This window comes from Gekko japonicus, unplaced genomic scaffold (genome assembly GCF_001447785.1).
Source record: "Gekko japonicus isolate JY-2015 unplaced genomic scaffold, Gekko_japonicus_V1.1 scaffold3484, whole genome shotgun sequence".
Taxonomy (NCBI): domain Eukaryota; kingdom Metazoa; phylum Chordata; class Lepidosauria; order Squamata; family Gekkonidae; genus Gekko; species Gekko japonicus.
Window position 1 is genome coordinate 73,408 of NW_015169886.1, and position 10,167 is coordinate 83,574.

The window sequence follows — 10,167 nt, forward strand, 5'->3', positions numbered from 1 at the left end:
GCAGAGAGCGAAGAGAAGCAAGTGGTGGCCGCAAAAAGAGGCAGCTGTGAGATATGACATCTTATGCCTAATTTGCATGACCAGCTTCTGTTACCAGTTCTCTGGCTGGTAAGTGTCTTCCAGGCCGAGAAGCCGTGGAGTGTGCGAAAGCTGAAGCTGGGAGTTTAAGGTTTCGTTCCTGCAGCTGTTAACACAGAAAAGCCATTGGCTACTGCTTCCTGTCAAAGGAACAAACCCACAGGATGTCACAGCTGTTAAACTGTAACTGGCAGCTCAAAGAAATGTACCCAGCAAGGCTCCCTCTAAGGTGTAGAGTCCTGTGAGCAAAAATTCTACTTTCTGAGCTACCGGCATTAAAGTTGTGAGCGAGCAATTGGGCAACTGCATAAATTAGTTTGTTCTGGAGCCGTCCTTCCCGAGCGAAGGCAAAAATGTGTGAGCCAGAGGCTAAAAAACTGAGCTAGCTCACACTGACTCAGCTTAGAGGGAACATTGGTACCCAGGCAAACTTAAGTAAATTACCTGTCCAGATGTGGACAAGAGCTGAATGAATTAATTAATGAGGGCTGAAGAAGCTGGTTAGGAGAGGATAAGCAGATACAACAGGAAGCTACAGACATTTAGGTGAATTAACCAGCATACACAAGGGGTGGGATATGGAAGATGTTGCACATGTAGTAAGTGAACTCACCCAGCTCCCGCTTAAAACACAGAAAAGATAATGAACAGGCTGATGAATTCTCAGCAATCTCACACTGGACTCTTCCTTTGCAGTTCCCTCTTGGAGAACAGTCACTTTTGGATCAGCAACAGCTAAATATAACACCTTTGCACAAACCCTGTCCCACTCAGGCTCTCCCCCCCCCCAAATCTCCAGGTATTTCCCAACCTGGAACTGGCAGCCCTAAGTGTAGTGGGTACAGCCAGAAAATGGCTGCTGCAGGAGGCGAAGCCAACCACACAATGGCTGTTGCACTTGTGGCTCGCCTCCAGTCACACACAGTGCTGATCCTTGTGCTGTGCTGGCAGCTGCTGCCAAAATGCCCACTTCCTAAAGATGTCGGCAGCCGCGTCCGTGGGCGCCATGTTGGAGACCCCTGCCTTAGCATCCTGTTATATTCATTCTGATGTCAATATTTTTTTAAAGAAAAATTCTATACACTGACATCAGATGCTGGCTGCACTCAATGCAAAGGGTGTGTGTGCATATGAGAGAATGGGGTGGAGGTGATTTAACAAACAGTTCCTGCCCCTCTCCATCACAGTGCTATTGCAAAGGAACTTCAGAAACAGATGGGGACAGGAGACTGCTGAATTACAAGTTATTACAACACTCAGGGCAATGGAACCTCCAGGACTTGACAGAGATAATCGGCTTCTTATCTCACTACACATGCTAAGTCACTCAGTTCTCACTTATATCCAGAAATCACACTTCGTTTATCTTGGAGATGCTACTGGACTCAAACTAAGTTTCCACATCTGTTGCTAACTCCTTTATCATCTGTATACCAAATTACTGCTAGGTACATGTTTTACCTAGCGTGTTATTCCAATCTTAGCTGTATTTATTGCTCAGTAACCTAGGCATCTTGACTCTAGTTAGCTCTTCCTAACCACCCACCTATCTGTAATATTTGAGGACATCTGTTTCAATGAATATGAAGTAATGTACATTGAATGTACAATGAATATGAAGTAATGTACACACTCAGTTCTCACTTATACCAAGAATTGAACTTTATTTGTCTTGTAGGTGCCCCTAGACTCAAACCTCGTTCCCACATCTGTTTGTCATCTCTTGTATTTGTATGCTAATTAACTGCCATTCACAAATCTTTCTTACATCCAATCTCAGCTATAATCACCCAGTATTTATGCATCTGGACTCTAAATGGCCCTTCCTGACAACAAACCCCATCCCACCCCTATAACTAACGGCTGAGGAGGTTCTGTTTCACTGTATCTGTGGAAGTGTGATTGCACACGAAAGCTTATACCGTGAATAAAACTTTGTTGGTCTTAAAAGTGCCCCTGGACTCAAACTTTGTTTGGTGTAGTGGTTGAGAGTGCGGACTCTAATCTGGGAGAACCAGGTTTGATTCCCCACTCCTCCACTTGTAGCTGCTGGATGACCTTAGTTTGATTCCCCCTCCTCCACATGCAGCTGCTGGTGTGACACTGGGTCAGTCACAAGTTCTCTCAGAGCTGTTCTCTCGAGGGCAGTCCTCGAGAGAGCTCTCTCAGCCCCACCTACCTCACAAGGTGTCTGTTGTGGGCAGGGGAGGGGAAATGAGATTGTAAGCCGCTCTGAGACTCCTTTGGGTAGTGAAGGGCGGGGTATAAATCCAATTTCTTCTCATTCTTTCCACTTCTTAAGAAAAGCTAGATCTGAGTCCAGTGGCTCCTGAGAGACCAACAAGTTTTGGGAGTCTGAGCTTTGATTAGAGCTGGAGCTCCCTTCATCAGATACAAGCAGAAATGGACAGACCGGCACCCTTATACCCCAGTCAGAAGGTGGGAAGGGTGTTCCAAAGAAAGGAGTCGGGAATGCGGAGGTCCGATGCAGAATGTCATCAGCTTGATAAGAGCGGGGGGGGGGATATGTTTAGGGGCAGAACATTAACATCCGTGGTACCCTCAAAGTCTTGTTGGGTCTCTGAGGCCCTGCCCAGGCTAGCCCAATCTTGTCGGATCTCAGAAGAGGAGGGGATTGGATTTATACCCTGCCCTCCACTACCCCAACGGAGTCTCAGAGCGGTTTACTATCTCCTTTCCCTCCCCACAAGACAGACACCCTGTGAGGTAGGTGGTGCTGAGAGGGCTCTCTTGGAGAACTGACCGTGAGAGAACAGCTCTGAGAGAGCTTGTGACTGACCCAAGGTCACACCAGCAGCTGCGTGTGCAGGGGTAGGGAATCAAACCCGGTTCTCCCAGATTCGAGTCCGCGCTCCTAACCACCAGACTGGCTCTAAACAGGGTCAGCCCTGCTCAGCACTTGGATGGGAAGCCACCGAAGAAGTCCTGGATGGCTATGCAGAGGCAGGCATGGAAATGTCATGCCTGGGAAACCCGACGGGGTTGTCATAAGCCAGCGGTGACTCGACGGGCCTTCCCGTCACTCCCGAGGTGCTCCTGGGCTCCGGTTGAGGTGTTCCAGAGTGTAACGCCGCGGAGGCTGACACCGGCAGGGTCTTTCAAAGGCCCTGGATCCCTGCCTGGCTTTGCATCTGGCTGCCTGGAATGCGTTGTTAGAAAAGCTTTCGGGAGCAGAGATAAGAAGCCAAGGCCGGCTCGTCCAGTCCTACGCATTCCCAAACCCACCCACATTATTGTGTGTCCAAAACATCTTCAGGCTTCCTTCGGCGGTAACCGTGGCCACGAAGGAAGGGAAGGATACATCTCTTATGAGATTCATCAGAGAAACAAGATGACCCGCACTGTGTGCGATTGCTTTGCAGTCTGGGTTCTCCATGCATTACAACTGATCTCTTTCCCCCTGGAGGAAATGACAGCTTTAGAGGGCAGACTCTATGGTATACCATAGATTCTGGGTGAAACCAGTCGCCAGGCTCTCCTCCCCGTAGGTGTATTGCTATCGCGGAAGAAGCCCTTGAGGAAGTGCAGGGAAGGGTGCTGTCAGGGAACCTTATCCAACCGCAAGGTATCCAAGTAGCTGCAGAATCAATTCCCTTCCTAACAAGGGGATACCCGGTGGAGGTGCTGGAACCTGGTTCAGGGTGGCTGCTGTTGGAAGTGAAGGGCTCTGTGTTGCCTCTTAGCCTCAGACTTCAGAGGGGGCCTATAAGAGAGTCAGAGAGATAGATAGGCCAGGACGCTGACTATCCTTCCCTTGACTCTCTGATGTGTAGATTGCTACTCTCAGAGAACCTTCCTTCCTTCCGGTCTGACCCCTCTCCACACTGTGCCATTCTCTTCTCCATCTTGGCACCATATGGGCAGGACATGCTTCCTGCATCTCTATCCATCCTAGCTAGTTAGACTCGATTAGAATCCTATCTCTACTCTGCCCCATCTGGACCTGCATTAGCTTTTGCAAAGATAAAGCGGCTCCGTGTCTAACTTTGCTTCTGGTCAGCACACACAAACCAAATTGGCTCTGCCGCGTCACACACACCTTGAGCACTCTGCTAACCCAATAATCCTTCACCTGCCAGGTGATGCCGATGCCAGGAATCTGTACCTAACCAGGCTGTACAAACAGGAAGAGGAAACCGCAGCAGTTGGGCCTCTTGGGGGCTGCTGGAGACGGTTGCCGCTAAGGAGCCCTCAGCAAGTGAAGGGACGTGAGGGTCTTTGCCTTGTTTGATTTATGTTCTGCAATGAAAGGATCTCTGCACCACGCTTTGCTGAGCCTTCCTTGACCACCCAAATCCTCTAGAAAGAGCTCTGACCTCAGGGAAGAGAACAGGAGGAGGAGGAGATTGGATTTATACCCCGCCCTTCACTCAGAGTCTCAGAGCGGCTTACAACCTCCCTTTCCCTTCCCCTCCCCACAACAGACACCCTGTAAGGTAGGCGGGGCTGAGAGCTCTAACAGAAACTGCTCTTTTTTCAAGAACAGCTCTTATCAGAACTATGGCTTGCCCAAGGTCATCCAGCAGGTGCAAGTGGAGGAGTGGGGAATCAAACCCGGTTCTCCCAGATTAGAGTCCACGCACTGAACCACGACACCAAACTGGCTCTGGCACAACAGTAGGGGCCATCCTCAAATCGTCTGGAATTTCCCCAGGCTGGGGTTAGCAGCAACTCTGTCAAGGAAAGTGTTAAAGCGAACCAGGGGTGGGGGTGGGGCAGAAGACAAGGCCTTGGAAAGGGAGCCAGAGTGTTTTCTGGTGGCCAAGAAAGCCCCATGGCCCTGAGCACCACCTGAAAGTGGACTGTGCGCTCCTGTTTTTAAGCACACTCAATGCCCTAGCCCAGCGATGGCAAACCTTTTAGAGACCGAGTGCCCAAACTGCGACCCAAAACCCACTTATTGATCGCAAAGTGCCAACACGGCAATTTAACCTGCATACTGAGGTTTTACTTTAGAAAAAAACAATCATACATTAACTTAAGATGACCCAAACAAAGTAAGGAAAGCAATCCCAAATGCTTTCATTTCCTTAAAATTATTTGGCAGAGAATTCGACACTTTAATGACGGTCTGGGCCTGGCTGGGGCGATGGCATGCGTGCCCACAGAGAGTGCCACCTCTGGCACCCGCGCCATAGGTTCGCCACCACTGCCCTAGCCGATGCACAGTATGGATGGAGGCCAGGTGGTGGTTTCAGAAGGCATAATGGAGTCGCAGAAGTGAAGTGTCTCGCTCCCACGTCTAGGGCAGAAGTTCACATCCACAGAGAAATGAATCAGCCACACAGCTCGAGCTTTCTGCTCCGCAGGCTGCGGTTTCTGCCACAGGGGTGGGGGGATGGGTTCAAAGGCAGATTGAAAAAGAGGGACAGCCTTTGAGCGGGCTAGGGCAGAGGCAGGAGAATGGAGGCTCCTCCGAAGCAAGAATGAGTGGAATGTGGTCTGAGAGATTTGCAAAAAAAAAAGAAAAATGGAGCTTGCATTGGCCGGGAATCGAACCCGGGCCTCCCGCGTGGCAGGCGAGAATTCTACCACTGAACCACCAATGCATTGCAGAGGACATATGTAGCTGCATGATGACTGTTATACGTCTCGCAAGATGTCTGGAGGTTGATTTCCCAAAATAGTAGCTACAAAGTACCAAGAGCCGTTCTAAATGCTTGTGCCTGCATGTTTCTGAACTGGGTGCTGGGAGCTGAGAAAAAATGTAGAGCTGGAGGGGAACCAATGCTCCCTCTAAATTGTGGTCTTGTGAGCAAAAATCCTACTTTTTAAAAAAAATTATTTTATTTTATAACATCAAACAGTTATCCAAAAATGTACACTATAGCATACAGTTTTACATCTTATTAGAAAACAATAAATAAAAAACACTGTCTAACATAGTCCACAGTGCTAAGAATGTCAAAAGATAGGTCCTCACTTGCGTATGAAGAACAGACTCAGAAATGTTAATAGTAATATCAAACCGGAAAAGGGTAAAAGTCGGATCTAAACGGATCCTCATGAATTCATATGATTTTTACACCCAGACCCTATGAAACCTAATGTTTTCAGAACCCTGTGAGAGGAAGTAATGTTGGACCTTGGTCAGCCCCCTAATATTTAGCAGGCAATTCATAGCGTCAACCATTTGTGGTAGTGGATTAGACCGGGAGTATATCATTTGCTAACAACAAGTAAGAAAATACTGGGCACCACACTGAGTCCAATTTAGAGTGATATGTCACACCCATTTGTGCTCTATTTAATCTATCTGAGCAAAAATCCTACTTGTTGAGCTACTGGTCTGGCATTAAAGTCGTGAGCCAGCGATTTGCCTACTGCATAAATTAGTCTGCTCTAGAGCCATCCGTGAGAGCCCGAGGCTAAAAACCTGTGAGCTAGCTCACACTCACTCAGCTTAGAGGGAACACCAACTTCTAGTCCCAACACCCCCCACACACACACACAACGTAGGAAATTCACAGCTACCTCCCCCTCCCCCAGTGACCCCCTGTTCTATGCCCAAAGGAATTGATTGATTGATTGATTGATTGATTTTATATCCCGGAAGCGGGCTCAGGGCGGCTCACAACAAATAGTCAATACATTAAAAAACGCAGCCTTCAGACATCTTGGAAGAGTTATAAAAGTCATCACGCAGACTGCGGAGCCGGAAGCTCCGTGGTTGATTCCTTTCTCTGTAGGTGCGAAGTTTTGCACTAGACGTGGCAGCGACTCCATTAAGGTCAAGGTCTCCCTTGCCCGAAAGCCAGTCGAGTCCGACTCTAGGGTTGCGGTGCTCAATCTCCGTTTCCAAGCCGAAGAGCCAGCGCTGTCCGAAGACGTTTCCGTGGTCATGTGGCCGGCATGACTAAACACCGAGGCGCACGGGACGCTGCGGGACGCTGTTTCTCCATTACGCCGCCTGAAACCAGCATCCTCTTCTATTCCCCCCCCCCCGCAACCACCCGACCCTACCAGTGCTGGGGGGGGAGGAAGGGGAACCGGTTGCCTTTCCCCCACCTTTGCATTTCTTATGCACAAGTCCAAAAACGCTGCCCCTCCCCCTGCTAGGAGCCCGCGATGCTGCAAACGCCCCCGCCCCTGTAAATGCTTTGCCGCCCCAAGGAGCCTTTGCCGCTTTCTTGCAAGCTTTCTTGCAAGCGGCAGAGAGCATGCCAAAGGGAGGGCAAGGGCCCCGGCTTCACTTTCCTCGCTGCCCATGCGCGACGCCGGGTCCTGCCCGGGCGAGAAAGACGCGCATGCCCGGTGGAGCGGCCGAGGTCGCTTTCGGCCATGGCGGCGATGGAGGAGGGAAGCAGACGCCTGGTAGGGTTGCCACCTTTGTCTTCCACTGCTGCACTAACGAAATGGTTAAAAAAAGGGTAAAGGTCTCCCTTGCTCGAAAGCCAGTCGAGTCCGACTCTAGGGCTGCGGTGCTCATCTCCGTTTCCAAGCCGAAGAGCCAGCGCTGTCCGAAGACGTTTCCGTGGTCATGTCAAGGCGCACGGAACGCTGTTCCCTTCTTCCCACCGAAGTGGTACCTGTTTATCGACTTGCAATTTCTTGCTTTCGAACTGCTAGGTTGGCAGGAGCTGGAACTAGAGACGGGAGCCTCACTCTGAAGCAGCAGAACGGAGTCTTGAGTCCAGCGGCGCCTATGAGACACACCAACCAGGTTTAATTCCGGATACCAGCTTTTGCCTGCATGCACACTTTTTCATGCACGTGAAGGCTTGTATCCAGAATTGAACTGGGTTGGTCTTCAAGGTGCCACGGGACGCAGGCTTTGTTCTTGGAAGAGTCCAGTCTGTGTAAAGGCCCCAAGTTGGAAACACCAGCAGACACATAGAGTCCAGCGGCGCCTATGAGACACACCAACCAGGTTTCATTCTGGATACGAGCTTTTGCCTGCGTGCACACTTCTTCATGCACGTGAAGGCTTATATCCAGATTTGAACTGGGTTGGCCTTCAAGGTGCCACGGGACGCCGGCTTCGTTCTGGGAAGAGTCCAGTCTGTGTAAAGACCCCAAGTTGGAAACACCAGCAGACACATAAGAACATAAGAGAATCCAATGTTGGATCAGGCCAAAGGCCCATCCCGTCCAACACTCTGTATCACACAGTGGCCACAAATACCAGGTGCCATCAGGAGGTCCACCAGTGGGGCCAGGACATTAGAAGCCCTCCCACTGTTGACCCCCCCCAAAGCACCAAGAAGACAGAGCATCACTTGCCCCAGAGCCCCTATCTATACCTTCTGGCTCATAGGGGCCACGGATGGACCTCTGCTCCATATGCTTCTCTAATTCCCTTTTGAAGCCGTCCATGCTTGTAGCCGCCACCACCCCAAAGATCGCAACGCAGACCATTTAGTTTAATTCTGATTGTAGAATAACTGTGTGTGGAGGGTACTGGACTCATTGTTCCCTCTAAGGTATGGAGTCCTGTGAACGAAAATTCTTCTTGGTGAGCGACTGGCATTAGAGTTGTGAGCAGGTGATTGGGCTCCTGCATAAATTAGTTTGCTCTGGAGCCATCCCTTCCTGAGCGAAGACAAAAATGGGCGAGCCGGAGGCTAAAAAATTGTGAGCTGGCTCACACTAACTCAGCTTAGAGGGAACCCTGGTAGTGGTACAGTGGATATTTTGAACTTTGCGCATATGATGTGGCCAATACAAAATGGTCCTCATGACAGGATGCCACAGGAGGTGGTGGCGACCAGTGTTCCCTCTAAGCTGTGTTAGTGTGAGCCAGCTCAGTTTTTTAGCCTCCGGCTCACACATTTTTGTCTTCGCTCAGGAAGGAGGGCTCCAGAACAAACTAATTTGTGCAGTAACCAAATTGCTCGCTCACAACTTTAATGACAGTAGCTCACAAAGAAGAATTTTTGCTCACAAGACTCTACAGCTTAGAGGGAGGTGGTGGCTGGCAACTACAAGCATGGACGGCTTCAAGAGGGGGTTGGATGAACATCTGGAGCAGAGGTCCATCAGTGGCTGTTAGCCACAACGTATAGGTAGGAACTCTCGGTCTGGGGCAAGGGATGCTCTGTGTTCTTGGTGCTTGGGGGAGCCAACAGTGGGAGGGCTTCTGGTGTCCTAGCCCCACTGATGGACCACCCGATGGCACCTGGTCTTTTTTGGCCACTGTGTGACACAGAGTGTTGGACTGGGTGGGCCAGTGGCCTGATCCAGCATTGGCTTCTCTTGTGTTCTTATGACAAGCTGTCTGCTGGTGTTTGCCTGCTGCAAAACCTGAACTCATTTATTGACTCTATTTATATCCTATTTTTCGTCCCCGATGGGGAACCAAAGCAGCTTACGTTGTTCTCTACTCCACCATTATCTTCGCAACGGCCCTGTCAGGTGGGTTTGGCTGAGAGTGTGTGACTGGCCCGAGGTCACCCAGCAAGCTTCCATGGCAGAGTGGAGATTCAAACCTGGGCCTCCCAGATCCTAGTCTGACACTCTGACCACTATACCATGCCAGTTCCATGCAAATGGGATGGGTCCCCAGCCCCGCCGGTTTTGCGTCTTTATATCATGAAAGGTCTGCAGCTGTTGGGCAGTAGATTCGGGTGGGCCAAAAGGAAATACTCCTTTACATAGAACGTGATTACAATGTGGAATTCACTGTCAGAGGATGTAGTGATGGCCGTAGAAATAAACAGCCTTAAAAGGGTAGATTCATGGAAGACAAGGTCTATCAATGGTTACTAGCCATGGTGCCTGAGGGGAACCTCCACATTCAGAGGTGCTAAACCTCTGAATTCCAGAGCCGGGAGGCCACATCAGCGGAAGGCCTCGGCTTCTACGCCCTATTGTTGGCCCTCCAGAGGAACAGTTTGGCTACTGTGTGAGACAGGATGCTGGAGTAGATGGACCCCTGGTCTGAACCAGCAGGGCTGTTCTTACGTTCTTCTATACCTGTGAGCAGGGCTATTTTTGGGCAGGAACGCACAGGAACGGAGTTCCGGCTGGCTCCCGAGTTGGCCACAGCCAGCAGGAACTCATTAGCATAACAAGCCACACCCAACAGCAGAAACTCATTAGGATTGGCTACATTAGGGGTGTGTGGCC

At 50.2% G+C, this 10,167-nt stretch overlaps 1 non-coding gene across 1 annotated transcript; it reads right to left on the bottom strand.

Annotated features, from left to right (window-relative positions):
• Positions 1 to 5,577: 5,577 nt before the first annotated feature.
• Positions 5,578 to 5,648, bottom strand: TRNAG-GCC. Its single transcript has one exon. It is a non-coding gene; the product is annotated as a tRNA-Gly (tRNA).
• Between the last annotated feature and the right edge of the window lie 4,519 nt (positions 5,649 to 10,167).